This window comes from Panthera pardus, unplaced genomic scaffold (assembly GCF_024362965.1).
Source record: "Panthera pardus isolate Hobbes unplaced genomic scaffold, ASM2436296v1 HiC_scaffold_17, whole genome shotgun sequence".
Taxonomy (NCBI): domain Eukaryota; kingdom Metazoa; phylum Chordata; class Mammalia; order Carnivora; family Felidae; genus Panthera; species Panthera pardus.
In genome coordinates, this window is record NW_026526732.1 from 139,847,929 (window position 1) to 139,861,946 (window position 14,018).

General features: G+C 52.5%; 1 protein-coding gene across 1 annotated transcript in view; it reads left to right on the forward strand.

The window, feature by feature from the left end:
• The window catches only part of CUNH6orf132 (chromosome unknown C6orf132 homolog), a 49,256-nt gene extending 35,238 nt beyond the window's left edge, over positions 1-14,018 (forward strand). Inside the window, exon 6 of the mRNA XM_053905009.1 lies at positions 13,535-14,018. The gene's annotated coding sequence lies outside the window, so the exon portion shown is untranslated. The remainder of the gene's footprint in view (positions 1-13,534) is intronic.

The following is a 14,018-nucleotide window of genomic DNA, read 5'->3' on the forward strand; positions in this document are numbered from 1 at the left end:
CCCCTCCCTGGTCTTCCTAACTTTCCTCTCCCCTCACCTGACATGGGAGGGGCAGAGGGGAGTCGTGGAGGGGCCCTGGTCTCCCACCTACGGCACTCCCTCTGACAAGCCGTGTGACCATGGGTCTCAGCTAACTCATGTGAAAAATGACAGGGACAGACTTGTGCTGCATGTGGGTCTTAGACTTTGTAGGGACCCAGACTTCTTTACTCTTTATTGTTTTTAAAGAGAGAGAGTGTGAGCAGGGGAGGGGCAGAGGGAGGGGGAAAGAGACTCTCAGGCAGGCTCCATGCTCAGCACGAGCCCAACGCAGGGCTTGATCCCACAACTGCAAGATCACTACCTGAGCCTTCCCACATGAAGAGTCGGACGCTCAACACATTGAACCACCCGGGTGCCCTGGGACCCAGACCTCTTCAAAAAGCTGCTGATGGGGGAGAGAAGAAAGTAGAAATAAAATAAAAAGCTGCTGAGAGCTATGGATCCTCACCCCAGAGAGACGCTCCCCACATGCATTTTTACACGTTATTTCAGGCAGGCCCCAGATGCCCTCCAAATAGGGCTCCGCAAACTTCACTCCTGAAAACTCCTGATGTAGCAGCGGTCACGGAAACCAGCAACACTTGACCTTGACAGTTTGAAAAGTTCTTTCATTCTCTGTTTATTCACGATCCTCTGAAACGCATTGGCCTTGTCGCGCTCCTAATTCCATTGCATCGATGAGAAAATCAAGGCTTCAAGAAGAAAAGTGAGTTGCTCAGAATAGCCCGCCGGAGTCCAAACTGCAAACTTCATTACATCCGCCTCCCTTCCGGCTGTATCCACGCACTGCTCCTCCCTCGCCCCATCATGCCACGACCCCAAACCTATGTCTTTCTAGCAGAGCAGGGGGTGGGAGGGCCTGGGGAGGGAACAGTGACTCTGGTGCCAGAAAAGGTTAATTGGCGTGGGTGGCACGGGTGTTCCTGGATCAGGTTGGCCACACCTTGGTTTCTGGAACCTCCCAGCGGCTCCTTGGGTGTGGCCTGAGCCCCAGTGGCCAGAACCCCACCTCTTCTGAGAGGCCCAGCCCGGCCCGGAGCAGCAGCAGGGAGGCTGTGCTGGGAGTCTGGGGCCTGCCGTCAGCAGAGCATGAAAGCTCTATCCTCTATGATGCAGTACAGCCCTCCCCAGGGCCCCACTTCCTTACGGGGAAAGGCTTCTCCCGCCGGGGGAAGCTGTAGGATAGAGGTGACTTGGGACCGCTGGGTACAGGAGAGAGGCCACCCCAGTGCTGGGCTGTCAGGCAGAACTGCCCCTGCCTGCTCACCCCACCTGCCTACCCACCCCCCAGCAGCCGGTGGCCACTTTCAAAGGCAATGCTGGCGTCCCATCATTAGCTGTCCAGGACGGGCGGCCGCTGATACGAGGCAGAGAACCTGGGCCTCCTCCTTCCAAAGCCCCAGGGACGGCTGGCTAGCTGCTGCAGACCTGGTGTTGGGGCCTCTGGGGATATTTTTAGCCAGGAAGGAGAGAGAAGGTGCACTTCTGGGAGAGGGGTAGAGACCAAGAGAATGCATTACGAATGCTCGCTCATTTCCGTGAAGAATCCCGTGCTCCCCTGCCAATTCCCAGAGGCCCGAGAAGCTTCCTTAACATTTGGCACAGAGGAGCCCCTCCCCCTTGCCCTCCTGGAGAACCATTCTCTCTCTGAGCTTCTTACGGGCTTCTCTGTCTTCAGGCTGGCCCCCTTCCTCCACCCAGGTGTCTCAGCACCCTGACCTTGGCCTCCAGTCTGCCTTGTCTATAGTGTTCTTCAGAAGACTGAGCCGCTCTGCACCACGTTTCCCACATGAAATTGCCCCCGCGGACATTTCCATGTGGATGCCTGGCCTGCCATTCCAATTCGGCCTTTCCAAAAGGGATTATTTTTCCCTTCCTTCCTTCTCACACAATCGTGAGACCAGAGCAGCCAGGCCCATGGCCCCGCTATCCCTAAATCCTGATTCTGGCCTTGCTGCTTCTCTTCGCTCTTTGGCTTCCTCAGGCTGACTCCAGATTCAATCAGAGCTCCCACAGGAAGCCCCTCGCAGCCCTGCGCTGCTCAGAGATGCCTCCCTCCGCTGTTCTGCACCCACTTCCCTTGGCTGGCTCTTTCTCATCCTCCAGGCTCAACTCAGACATCCCTCGCCCCCTAGGCCACATCGGCTCCTCCTAAAGGCTCCCAGGGCCCCCGTTCCCTTCCCGTTGGCATTACTCGCTCCTCATCTCCCTCCCCCTGCAGCTGGCAAGCTTTAAAATGCAAGGACTGCCGGCCTTACTCAGCACGGTATTGTTGAACGAATACATGTGAGTATTTAATCAAGTTCTGTCAAGCACTCTTTAAGTTCCTTGAGGGCAAAGGCCAGGTCTCCCATGGACTAGTGACCACATAACTGTCTTGTTTCTAGATGTGTGTAACCTGGCCTCATGCTGAGGTTCTCGGGTGGCACAAAGTTATGGTTTTAGAGATGGCTTGGGTTTCAAAGGTGTCAAGATGCCTTGGAGCAGCTCCTGCCTGATAGGCTGAGGCACGCTGCCCTCTAAGTGGAGACAGGAAGAGGGGCGTCTGGGTGGCTCAGTCGGTTGAGTGTCTGATTTCGGCTCAGGTTATGATCTCACGGTTTGTGAGTTCCCGCCCCACATCGGGCTCGCTGCTGTCAGCGCAGAGCCTGCTTCGGATCCTCTGTCCTCCCCACCCCCCTCAAAAATAAATAAACCTTTGGGGGAAAAAAAGAATTCTATAAGTGGAGACAGGAAGAGCTGGGGGTGGGGGGTGGGGGTGATGCTACCAGGTGAGGCCGTTCTGGTCCTTAAAAGGGGCCAGGATGTCCGGCAGTCCTCTTATCAGGTCAGGGCCCCTGCCCTCCCTGCAAGTGGGCCAGCCTCCCGAAGCTGCCAGCTCCAACTGTCCAAAGGACTCTCGCTCTGCGTTTACTCGTCTTTTGATTTTCTTTAGTCTCCGGTAATGTTATTTGGACCTGCAGCCTATCCCGCCCATGTATCAGGGACCAAGGGCAAAGGTTCTGCCCAACTTGTGCCAGAGAATGAGAAGGAACAGCACCTGTTGGCCGGCCCTCCCCACCTGGAGAGCCCTCCTTCAAGAGGAAAGCCTTACAGTCGCAGGTCTAGTCTTCCTTCAACAGCCAGCTGCCTGCGCAGGGTAGGAGGGTCTAGGAGCAGAGTGGGGACCCACCAGCCTCACTCTTTTCAGTTTCTTCCACTTCTGCGTTGGCATCCTTATCCCTAGTGCTACTCTGGGAGGTGAGACACAGCCAGCACTCTCTGCGGGACGCGCCCTACTCATTCTCCAAAACTAGATTCCTTGAGTCGCGTCTTCCGCACACCGAGCCTCCCCGTTCCTTTCACCTTTCCTCACGGCCCAGGTATATCTCCTGACACTTCCTGTCATTGTTACGTATTTTCTGAGCTACTCGAAGAAGATTTGGTAGGCTTCGGTGCTCGTTCTCTCTCGCTCTTTCTGTCTCTCCCCTACTCCGTCTGTGATCTTTTCATGTTTGGCCTCAAATACCTAAGGTTAACACAAAACTCAATCGAGTCCATTCAACACTGCTAGGGGGCGCTCTTCAGTACAAGCCAAAGAGCCTGGCAAAAGGCTCACAGTGGAGTTCAGGAGACACACAAACACACACGAGCGCCAGGCGCCAGCAATATAAAGCAGGAGAATACAGAGTTCTCCCAGCCAGAGAGCTGGGTGGCCAAACAGAGCAGGTGACCCCATGGGACACTGTTGGCCTAGCATTGTGGGTGGCCCCTCTTGCTGGCCTATGACCAGGTCATCAAGGCTGCTCTCAGCTCTGTGACCCCAGTGGGAGCACATGGATAAGCGGGGCAGAGGAAAAGTGGCTGCCATTTGTTTGCTTTTCCCTACAGAGTATTCCGCACCCAAACCCTCTGTGAAGAGTACTGTTCTCACCGACTCACACACGCTGCTGTTGTCTTTTGGTCACCTCTCTTGGCCATTGAAAGCTGCCCTAGACATTCACTTTAACCCGATTTCTCCAGGGAGAATGGAGGGGTGTGAGGAGAGGACGTCTGTGGAACGGGCCCTGGTGTCCCCCACGGCCTTCCCCGCTCACGCGCTTAGCTCTCAGAGCGCGAAGCTCCGTGCGGGAGAGCCTTACGCGTGCACAGCGGCCGTCTGTAACCAGCAGGTGGCGCTGTGCTCACAGGCGCCTGACCTCAAGCCTGGCAGGTGGTCCGAGCTCAGGTTCAGACTGAGCTGAGGTTGATCTGGCTCCTCCTAGGATCCAGGCTCAGAGCTAAGTGCTAGTTGGTGCACCAGTAATTCTCAAACCTGAGCGTGCAAGTCCTGGAGGCTTTGTCAGAACACAGATTCCTAGAACTTGTTCCCAGAGCTCCTGATTCAGTGGGTTTGGGATGGGGACCGAGAATTCACATTTCCAACACGTTCCCCGGTGGGGCTGCCCGTCCCGATGGCCGAGGGACCACACTTTGAGACCTGCTGCTGTGTAGTATCCCATTTAATCTTCTCTCCCCACTCTGGGTTGACAATACCACTCCCAACATACCAAGGAAGAATCTAAAGTCCCCACAGGCCAAGTGACCTAGCCTTGGTCTCACGGCTGGGGCATCGTGCCCACCCTTGTCCCAGAAGGGCAGTGAAAGATTGCAGGCTTGGGATAGTAGGGTACTGGGAGCGGGCATGGGGCACTATTAGTCTGGGACTAATTCCTCAGGTGTCCACAGTGATTTAAAAGCACTTTAGGGGCACCTGGGTGGCTCAGTCGGTTATGCCTCTGACTTCGCTCTGGTCATGATCTCTCGGTTGGTGAGTTCCAGCCCCAAGTCAGGCTCTGTGCTGACAGCTCTGAGCCTGGAGCCTGCTTCAGATTCTGTCTCCCTCTCTCTCTGCCCCTTCTCTGCTTTCTCACACACACACTTCTCTCTCTCAAAAATAAATAAACATAATTAAAAAAAAAAAAAACACTTTAGCTTGGGGGCGCCTGCGTGGCTCAGTTGGTTGAGCCTCCAACTTTGGTTCAGGTCATAATCTCCCGGTTGGTGAGTTCGAGCTCTGCTGCCTGTCAGCGCAGAGCCCGCTTGGATCCTCTGTCCCTCTCTCTCTGCCCCTCCCCCGTTTGCACTCCCTCTTCTCCCTCTCAAAAATAGATAAACATTTTTTTTAAAGCACTTTTGCTTCTATTTAAATTTAGTCTCACAATCCTGGCCAATGTGCACTCTCCTCCATGGAGGTTGTGCTGTGCCGCACCCCACCCCCTTCTGTTTTCAGGACTGAAGTTCACTCAGCTGAGTCCCTCCCTGGGGATGGTCCTTTCCACCAGAGAGCTATCTTTGCCCAAGGTCGCACCTGCTCTGTGGGGGCAGCTCACATTCACTGATGGAGGCGTCCCACCCACCAACTCAGGACAACTCAGAAGGGTCACCCTAGCTCCGGGACTTCTGATGGCCTCTGTCTCGAGCAAGCTCAGACAGCCCCACTTGTCCCCCCCTTTCCTCCACCCGTGTGCATTCTGAAGGCACGCCCCAATAAACTTCTGCACACAAAAATCTTTGTCTCCCAGGGAACCTGTCCTGCAAAGACTCGTCATGTACTGTTCCAAGCATTTACATGTATTGTTTCATGGGAACCTCGCAACAGCCCCAGGAGGTAGGTATGTTTGTTATCCTCAGTTTATGGATGAGAAACAGAGGAACAGAAAGGCTAAGTAGCTTGCCCAAGGTCACAGAGCTAGCAAGCCGGCAGGGCTGGGGTTCCTGTGCAGTGGTCAGACTCCAGAGCTCCAAAGTATTACATAACACTGTCTTCCAGAACATTCCTGTGGTCTAGCTTCAGGGAAGTTAAACAAAAGAAACAGCTGAAGATACACTCTGATTTGAACAGAGGAAAACCTCTGTTGTCCCCAATTGTTTTCCAGCAGCCTATTGCTGGTGCCTAAACATGCACTGCCTTGGTGCTTAATTTTAGTCCAGGCGTTCTCATCTGGGGGCAATTTTGCTCCCCAGAGGGCATTTGTCAATGCCTGGACACTTTTGGTTGTCAGACCTGGGGGAACTGTAAGGGCATTTAGTAGATGGAAGTCAGGGATGCTACTCACGTCCTACAACACACAATGTAGCCCGCCACCCACCCCACCCCACCCCAAATCCAGCCCAAAGTGTCAGGTTGAGAAACCCTGCAATCTACGTTAAAGCCTGGTCTCCCAGAAGTCCCAGTGAGACTAGGCCTTGGTCAAGGTGACCAGAGCTACTTGAGTTTGGGGGTTGATAGAGAGTTTGGAGGGCAAACCTCCTACCTTGCAGTCCTTGAAAAACATGTATTATCCCCAGTTAACAGGTGAGGAAACTGGAGCATCAAGAGAGTATATGTGTAGTGAGAAGAGAGGAACCTGAGGGCCCTGGAGACAGCTCTTTCCCTCCTTCATAAGTTAACCACAGGTCAGCTCAGCAAGCCCAGGTTGGTTCAAGGAAAGATCACAAGGCTACAAGACCCCACATGATCCACTCATTCTTCACCTTTGACCTTCCTCCTGCCACTCTGTCCCTTACCTCTCCCTGCTGGCCACACTGTCCTCCTTAACATGCCAATGCCACTCCTGCCTCAGGGCCTTTGCACTTGCTGTCCCTTCATCACTGAATAGTCTCTTCCAGCTATCTGGTCTCAATCCAAATGTTACCCTCTTGGAGAGGTAAGGCCTCCCCTAACTGCTCCACAAAAGGACAATAATACCCTGCCTCCTCCTCATTCTCATTACCATGTGTTATTTTTTCCTCAGCACTTATCACTATCTAATGTACAATAGATTTATTTGTTTATCCTCCTCTCCCTTACCTCCGCACTGATTTATTTTTTTATTATTTTTTTTTAAATGTTTATTTTGAGATGGAGAGAGAGACACACACACAGAGTGCAAGTAGGGGAAGGGTGGAGAGAGAGGGAGACACAGAATCCGAAGCAGGCTCCAGGCTCTGAGCCGTCAGCACAGAGCCCGATGCGGGGCTTGAACTCACAAACCGCGAGATCATGACCTGAGCCGAAGTCAGACGCTCAACCGACTGAGCCACCCAGGCGCCCCCACACTGATTTATTTAATGCCTTTTTCCCACTGGTCCTGTTTTTTTAATTAATCTTTTTATCGTTTATTGTGTCTGTCATCAACCGTCTCTAATCCATTGTGGAATAAAAAGAAATACAAAAAGGAACTAGCTCATGATCATATGAACCATTCATTAGACTAATCCTTCTAATATTTTTCTATCAAGATTTCCAAACAGCAAAGTGGAACAAACAGGATGCCATCCCACCTTCTCAAGCTTTAGGGGAGAAGCCTGAAGCTGCCACTAAATTTCCTGGGGCACCGGGGTGGCTCAGACGGTAAAGCATCTGACTTTGGCTCTGGTCATGATCTCACGGTTTGTGAGTTCGAGCCTCATGTCCAGCACATGTCTGTGCTGACAGCTCAGAGCCTGGAACCTATTTCGGATTCTGTGTCTCCCTCTCCCTGCCTCTCCCCCACTTGTGCTCTGTCTCTCTCAAAAATAAATAAACCTTAAAAACAAAAGAAGGAAGGCTTAGTTTATTTATACTGGGTATCTTCTTCCACCTTTTGAATTTTGTGCTGTGTCCACTTATCATTTTTTTTTCAAAGCCACTTTTTTGGGGGGCGGTGGGGAGAGCAAGCATGAGTGGTGGGGAGGGGCCAAAGGAGAGAGAAGAGAATCCCAAGCAGGCTCCGTGCTCAGCACAGATCCTGACGCAGGGCTTGATCCCATGACCCTGGGATCACGACCTGAGCCAAAATCTAGAGTTGTACACTCAACTTACTGAGCCACCCAGGTGCCGCATAAATATTTAAATAGTACCTGGCCCATAGTAAGTACAACAGAAGTACGAGTTATCATCACTCTTATTTAAAAATCATATAAAATTATTCTGAGGTGGGGAGAACTTGGGAGGGAAGGGAGAGCAGAGCTCAGGCTGTGGGGGTGGGGGTGGGGGTGGCCCAGTCCAGGTGGATGGGTTGCAGATGGTGCTACAAGGAGAGCTACTGGGGGCAGCGGAGCAGGGTGCTCCTGAGAGCTCAGGAAGGATGCAGGCCTCCCTCGTACAAGCTGGGGACACACTCCCTGGCAAGATCCCAGAGTTTCCAGAACATTCCGTGAAGCCAGAGGAACACTTCAGGGGAGACCATGAGACCTGGTACATTCGGGCCTCTGAGAGAAGAAACTAAGTACTTCAGAGGACACAGCAGGACTAGCCTTGGGCTCCTTGAGGACGGGGTCTACATCCTCTGGGTTGGCTGAATGACTTTCCAGAGGGCTGCTGCTGGTCTTGTCACCTGGGCGATCAAGAGAGGGCCCAGGCCCAGGAACCGCTGTCTCTCACAAGCTTGTGGTGACAGTATCCTCCACCAGCAAGGGTTGGAAGGAGTAGAAAACTCGGGCTTGCTTACATGTATGTCTTTTTTGACCTTTTTTGCTCTCCTGGAGACTGGCCAACTTGAGAGCACTTGGTAGCTTAGGACAATGTCTACTCATTCTCCAGAATGTACCTGGCCCAAGAAACATGGGGAAAGGGAGAAGAAACACTGCTTTGGTAATCCTATTTGGATTTTCAGGGGAGAATAATCAAGGAAGGGGGCAGCTTCTGGCGTTGGAGAGGGATGGATAATGTAGCTGGGGGCAGCAGCTAGGATGATTTATATGGAGTATCCCTCCCTCTGAGAATGCAGAGTTTCAGAGAGAATTCTCGCTTTACCCCGGTGCATGCACACCAGGACAATTTGTAAATCGAAAGGACTGACAGGTGTCCACAGCAGCTCAGGGACAGTGGAGAAAGCTGTGTTCCAGAGAACATCTTGGGTCCCTCCTCAGCAGGGATGTCATGCTGGGAACACTGTATGCTAAAATCCACCATGGAGGGGCTCCCGGGTGGCTCAGTTGGTTGAGTGTCCTACTTCAGATCAGGTCATGATCTTACGGTCTGTGAGTTTGAGCCCCACATCGAGCTCACTGCTGTCAGCGTAGAGCCTGCTTTGGATCCTCTGTCCCCTCTCTCTCTGCCCCTCCCCCATTCACACACACACACTCTCTCTCTCTCTCTCTCTCTCTCCCTCTGTCTCTCAAAAATAAATAAAGCATTAAAAAATAAAACAAAATCCACCATGGAAAAGTTTACCTCAGCCATAATAGAAACGGAAGCTAAAACTATTCTAAAATACCGTTTTTTCACATAGGTTGGCAAAAGATCAAAATTTGATCACACACATTGTGTTGATCAGGGTGGAAGGAAGCAGGCTCTTTTTCCCTGGAGGGAGGGTAAAATGGCACAATCCCTGTGGGAGGGCATTTGGCAATAGCTACCAAAATGCTAAATGCGTATTGTGGACTAGGAGCGCCGCTTCTGGGAAGTTCAGCGACAGCAATCCCAGCAAAATGACATCATGCCATGGCAGCATTGTTTGTTGGAGAGAGTCTCAATTTCCCTAAATAAGTGGCAATAAATTAGAAGAAGACAACACAGCGGCACGCTCTACAGCCATCAAAACCAACAAGGACGCTCTTTATGAACCCATACGGAACGAACTCCAAGAGATATTAAGTGGGGGTGGGGAACAAATGCAGAAAAGTGGATGCAGCATGCCAACATCTGTGTGAAAAAGGGAAAGACGCGTGTCTGGATTTGCTTGATGCGCACGGAGATCGCTGGAAGGCAACTTAGACGGCGGGAACCACAGGCCGCAAGTTGGGAGGGGGCCTGGTGTCCTGGAGCTGCCTCTGCTCCCTGAGAAGGCCTTCGTCCCCTTCAGGCTCCACCCTTCCAGGAAAGAGCCCAGCCTGCGGCTCCCAGAGGGGGCAGACAGAGGTCGGGAAGAAGCAGGGCTTGAAGCCCTTGTAGCCACTTGGGCGTCTGGGGACCTTACCCTCGTTCTTTAACCTCTAAGCCTCTGTTTCCTCTTCTGGTAAGCAGCGAGAATGATGGTGCCATTAATAAATGAGGCGGGACGTGTGTAAGCAGGGAGGATAATTGTACCACCTTATCAGGCTAGTGAGAGGACGCACAGACTAATCCAGGCGAAGAGCTTAGCACGGTGCCTGGCCTTGGCACTGTGCCAATGGATTGGTTCCAAAATATATCTTGGTTTCTCATTGGCATTCTGACCCTTACAGGATCAAAACAGACACTCCTCGGCAAGGCCAATGAGACCCTTAGGGTCCACCTTACCTTTAACCTTCATTTCCACACTCAGCCTCGCGTCCCCCTCATAGGAAGTGGTCTCTGTTCTCTCTGCCTGGAATGTCCTTCCTTCCTTTGCTTGACTTGGTCAACTTTAAGGGCCAGCTCACGTGTCACCCTCCCTGGAAAGTCTCAGCCCAGAAGGCGTTTGTGATGCCAGAGTGCCTGCGGTGCCCCTCGGTGGGGCACCATCACACCGCATGGTGATGAAGCCCCCGATCCTGGCTGGTACCCATGCACTTGCTTGCTACGATAAAATGGACACGAAAAGATACTGAAGTCCACTCAAACAAGCCACAGCAAGACACCATCTTCTACCGCTCGGACTGATGAACTAACCCCAACAGGTTTGGAGACACGGGAGGTGGAACTGTAAGAGGCAGGCACGGAGGCGAGAGCGTAAGTTGCCATGACTCGCGGGGCAACCGGGGACCCCTGTCCACATTTAGCAGGTGTGCACAGAGAAACGACCTATGCACAGATCTGCTCACTGCATCCGTGTGCAACAGTAGAAGGCTGGAGACTCCCTACGGGCCCATCCCCTGGGGACAGGTTGACTAAGTTACGGTAGAGCCACACTATGGAACACCACGCGACCAAGAAACAGAACAAAGAAACTTTTTATTACTGACATGGAACCATTGCCAAATGATACACTGAGAAGTGCGGGAGAAAGCATGGATAGTTTGTATAGTATCCGCCACTGGGTAAAAAGAGGAGCGAGTATATACAAGCATTTGCATTTGAAACACAGACTATTTCTGGAAGAATAGGTAAGATAATATTGATACTAACATACTGGTAGCCTCCAGGGAAGAGAACTGGGAGTCTGGGAAACGGAAAGAAGGAGATGCTTAGTCATCACTTAGATCTTTTTCCTGTCTTTTAAATTTTATACTGTGTACATATAATATCTATTCAAAATTAAATAAAATAACTTTTTTAGGAAAGAAGGAAAAGCTAGTAATAAAATGGAGTTGAGGCTAAGCCACTCGCTCCAGGAGGAGGAAAAATACCTTGAACGTGTCTCCAGAAGCGAGAATGTCCATGGGAAATCATTCCCTCCGGCCGGCTGCCCCCTCCACCCACAATGTGAGCTGATGTTCAGAGAATTAAGAACCTGTTTCAGTATGAGCCTGAGTAAAACAGAAGAACGATAAACTCACGATCAGTAGTCAAAGAAAATTCATAAATGAATGCATAATGAAAACCTAAAGAAATGAAATTAGAATTTGCCCCCCGCCAGCCCCCGCTGCCGGCTCTTTCATGATGGCAAATAACAGGCAAGGCTCAGCTCATGCTTCTTTTTTTTTTTTTTTTAATTTTTTTAAAACATTTATTCATTTTTGAGAGACAGAGCACGAGCCGGGGAGGGGCACAGAGAGAGGGAGACACAGAATCTGAAGCAGGCTCCAGGCTCTGAGCTGTCAGCACAGAGCCCAACGTGGGGCTCAAACCCAAGAACTGCAAGATCATGACCTGAGCCGAAGTTGGACGTTTAACAGACTGAGCCACGCGGGTGCCCCATCAGCTCATGCCTCTTATACCCAGGGCACAACTAGTCCTAAGAGCCTCTGAACCTCCTGATCCTTCTATTAAACCTCACAGATCATCAGGAACTCACTGGGTAAATGCGCGGGAGCAGGGCCCCCTTCCAGCCCCAGGCCCCACCAGTTCAAATGACCCCTTTTCTGGGGAAATACTGTTGTAGAGCTGGCAGACGTGTTCCCAAACCTAACCTACCGAGCTGGGGTGCCACCTGAGGACCAATGCCATGGAAGAGACCTCTGCCAGATTTACAAGGGAGAGAATTGGTTATAGCTGCCACCAAACTAGCCTCCAAAGACATTACAGGAGGGGCACAGGAGCCTGGGGTGGGGGTGCTGTGCAGGAGCAGGTGGGGCTTTGGGGATGGTGGGGACTTGAGCACCTGAGTGCTCTCAGGCAGGGTCACCTGCCCTCCCGCCTTCCCTCAGGCCATCTGGGCTCTCCCCTGTCCCTTACTCACCTCTTCCAGAAGCTTCACTTGCCAACCCACCCCACACGGGCAGTCTTCAGCCCTCAAGTCTATCCCTCTCCTGACAGTTCCCCCATCTTGAGTTAAACAGGTTCTCGTGTTTCTTTGTCTCCCTGACTACTGTGTGAGCGCCTGGGGGAAGGGAGTTTACTGTGTGTTTGTTTCCTCCCTCTCCCCTCAGTCCAGAACTGACGGCAGGGAGAGGTCACACTCAGCCTTGTTGGCTCTCTCGGGGCCTCCAGTTTTGGGGGGCACTGGCTGTCCCTCCAGTTGAATCATGTATGCTCCATGCCAAACTTTGCAAACGTAACTAAAGACAAGTAGTCTCATGCCCCTCCAGCGGCCAGAATGAGCCTGACGCTCCCTCTTTACCCGTCTCTGAATAACACCCAAAGCCCTTCCTCAGGCTTGGGAGGCTATGTGCCAGGTGACCCCTGTTCTTCCCCAGCCTCTCTTCCTTCTGCAGGCACACAGCCTCTCACTGCCCGGGGGCACGGACACTCCTGCCTCAGAGTCTGCATGCTTGCTTGCCTTTCCCTCTCCCTGGAATGCTTTTCCCTGGGTGGCTGGCCTCATGGATGCATTCAGGGCCCTGCTCAGAGACAGCTTTCCTCCCTCACCTTTTCTAAAATAGCCACCCCTGAGGCGCTTGGGCGGCTCAGTCTGTGGAGTGTTGGACTCAGGCTCGGGTCATGATCTCGCGGTCTGGTTCGTGGGTTCGAGCCCTGCATCGGGCCCACTGCTGTCGGCCTAGAGTCCGCTTCAGATCTCCACCTCTCTGTCCCTCCCACGCTCACGCGTGCACTCTCTCAAAAATAAACAAAACGTGACCCCTTCGGCACCTAGGTCCTCTCATCTGCTCCTCCAGATCCACTCACTCCCACCTTCACCCTGCGCTGTGCCCTGGGAGGCTGGCCCTCTGGCTTCCAGCTTCCATTGGGCAGAGAATGGGCAGGACACCGGAAGTTTGGAGGGAGGAGGCTGGGGTCAGGCTATTAATTTCCCAGCTGGCTCCTTCCCTGCAGGGTTGCTGTGTGTGACCTGGCACCTCAATGACCTAAGGTCTCGGCTCTTGGCAGAAGGTGCCCACACAGGCCTCTCTCCGGGTTCTGGTAGCTGCTCCCCCCACCCCCCATCCCTGTCATCCAGGAAGTACACCCAGGCTAGTGGCGCCCTACCCTCTGCCCACACTGTTGGAGGTAATCCCTTTATTAGATCTTCCTTAAATCACCCAAAGTACACTCTGGCTTTCCCTGCAGGCCCCCACTTCACCACCCGACATTACATGCCTCTTGTTTGTAGGCTGTCTGTCCCACAACTGGACCACGATGTCAGAGGAGGTAACGGCTTTACTCTGTGCTGTATCCCAACATGTGGCTCAGCCCCCGCATGCAGTAAGTAGCTCGGTTAAAGTTTGCTGAATGAATGAATGAGGAAGGGAAGGATCAATATAATCCGGAGAGAGGATATGGAGACTGGAAGGACAGGTAAGATTTTAGGAGGTGGGAGGCAGCAAGCACACAAATGAAGGCCCAGGGGGCAGCGGTGATGAGAATGGCCTTCTCCCCTCAAGGCATAAAGACCCCCATAGGTCCTTCTCCACTTTTCTCCACAATCTCTAATGCGCTGGGTTTTGTCTCACTGGAATGAATGCCCTGGGGGCAGGGGTCATGCCTGTCTTGTTTACTGTGGAATCCTTTGAGCCTGGCAGTCTCTGGCATACACCCAAGGCACTAGGTCCGC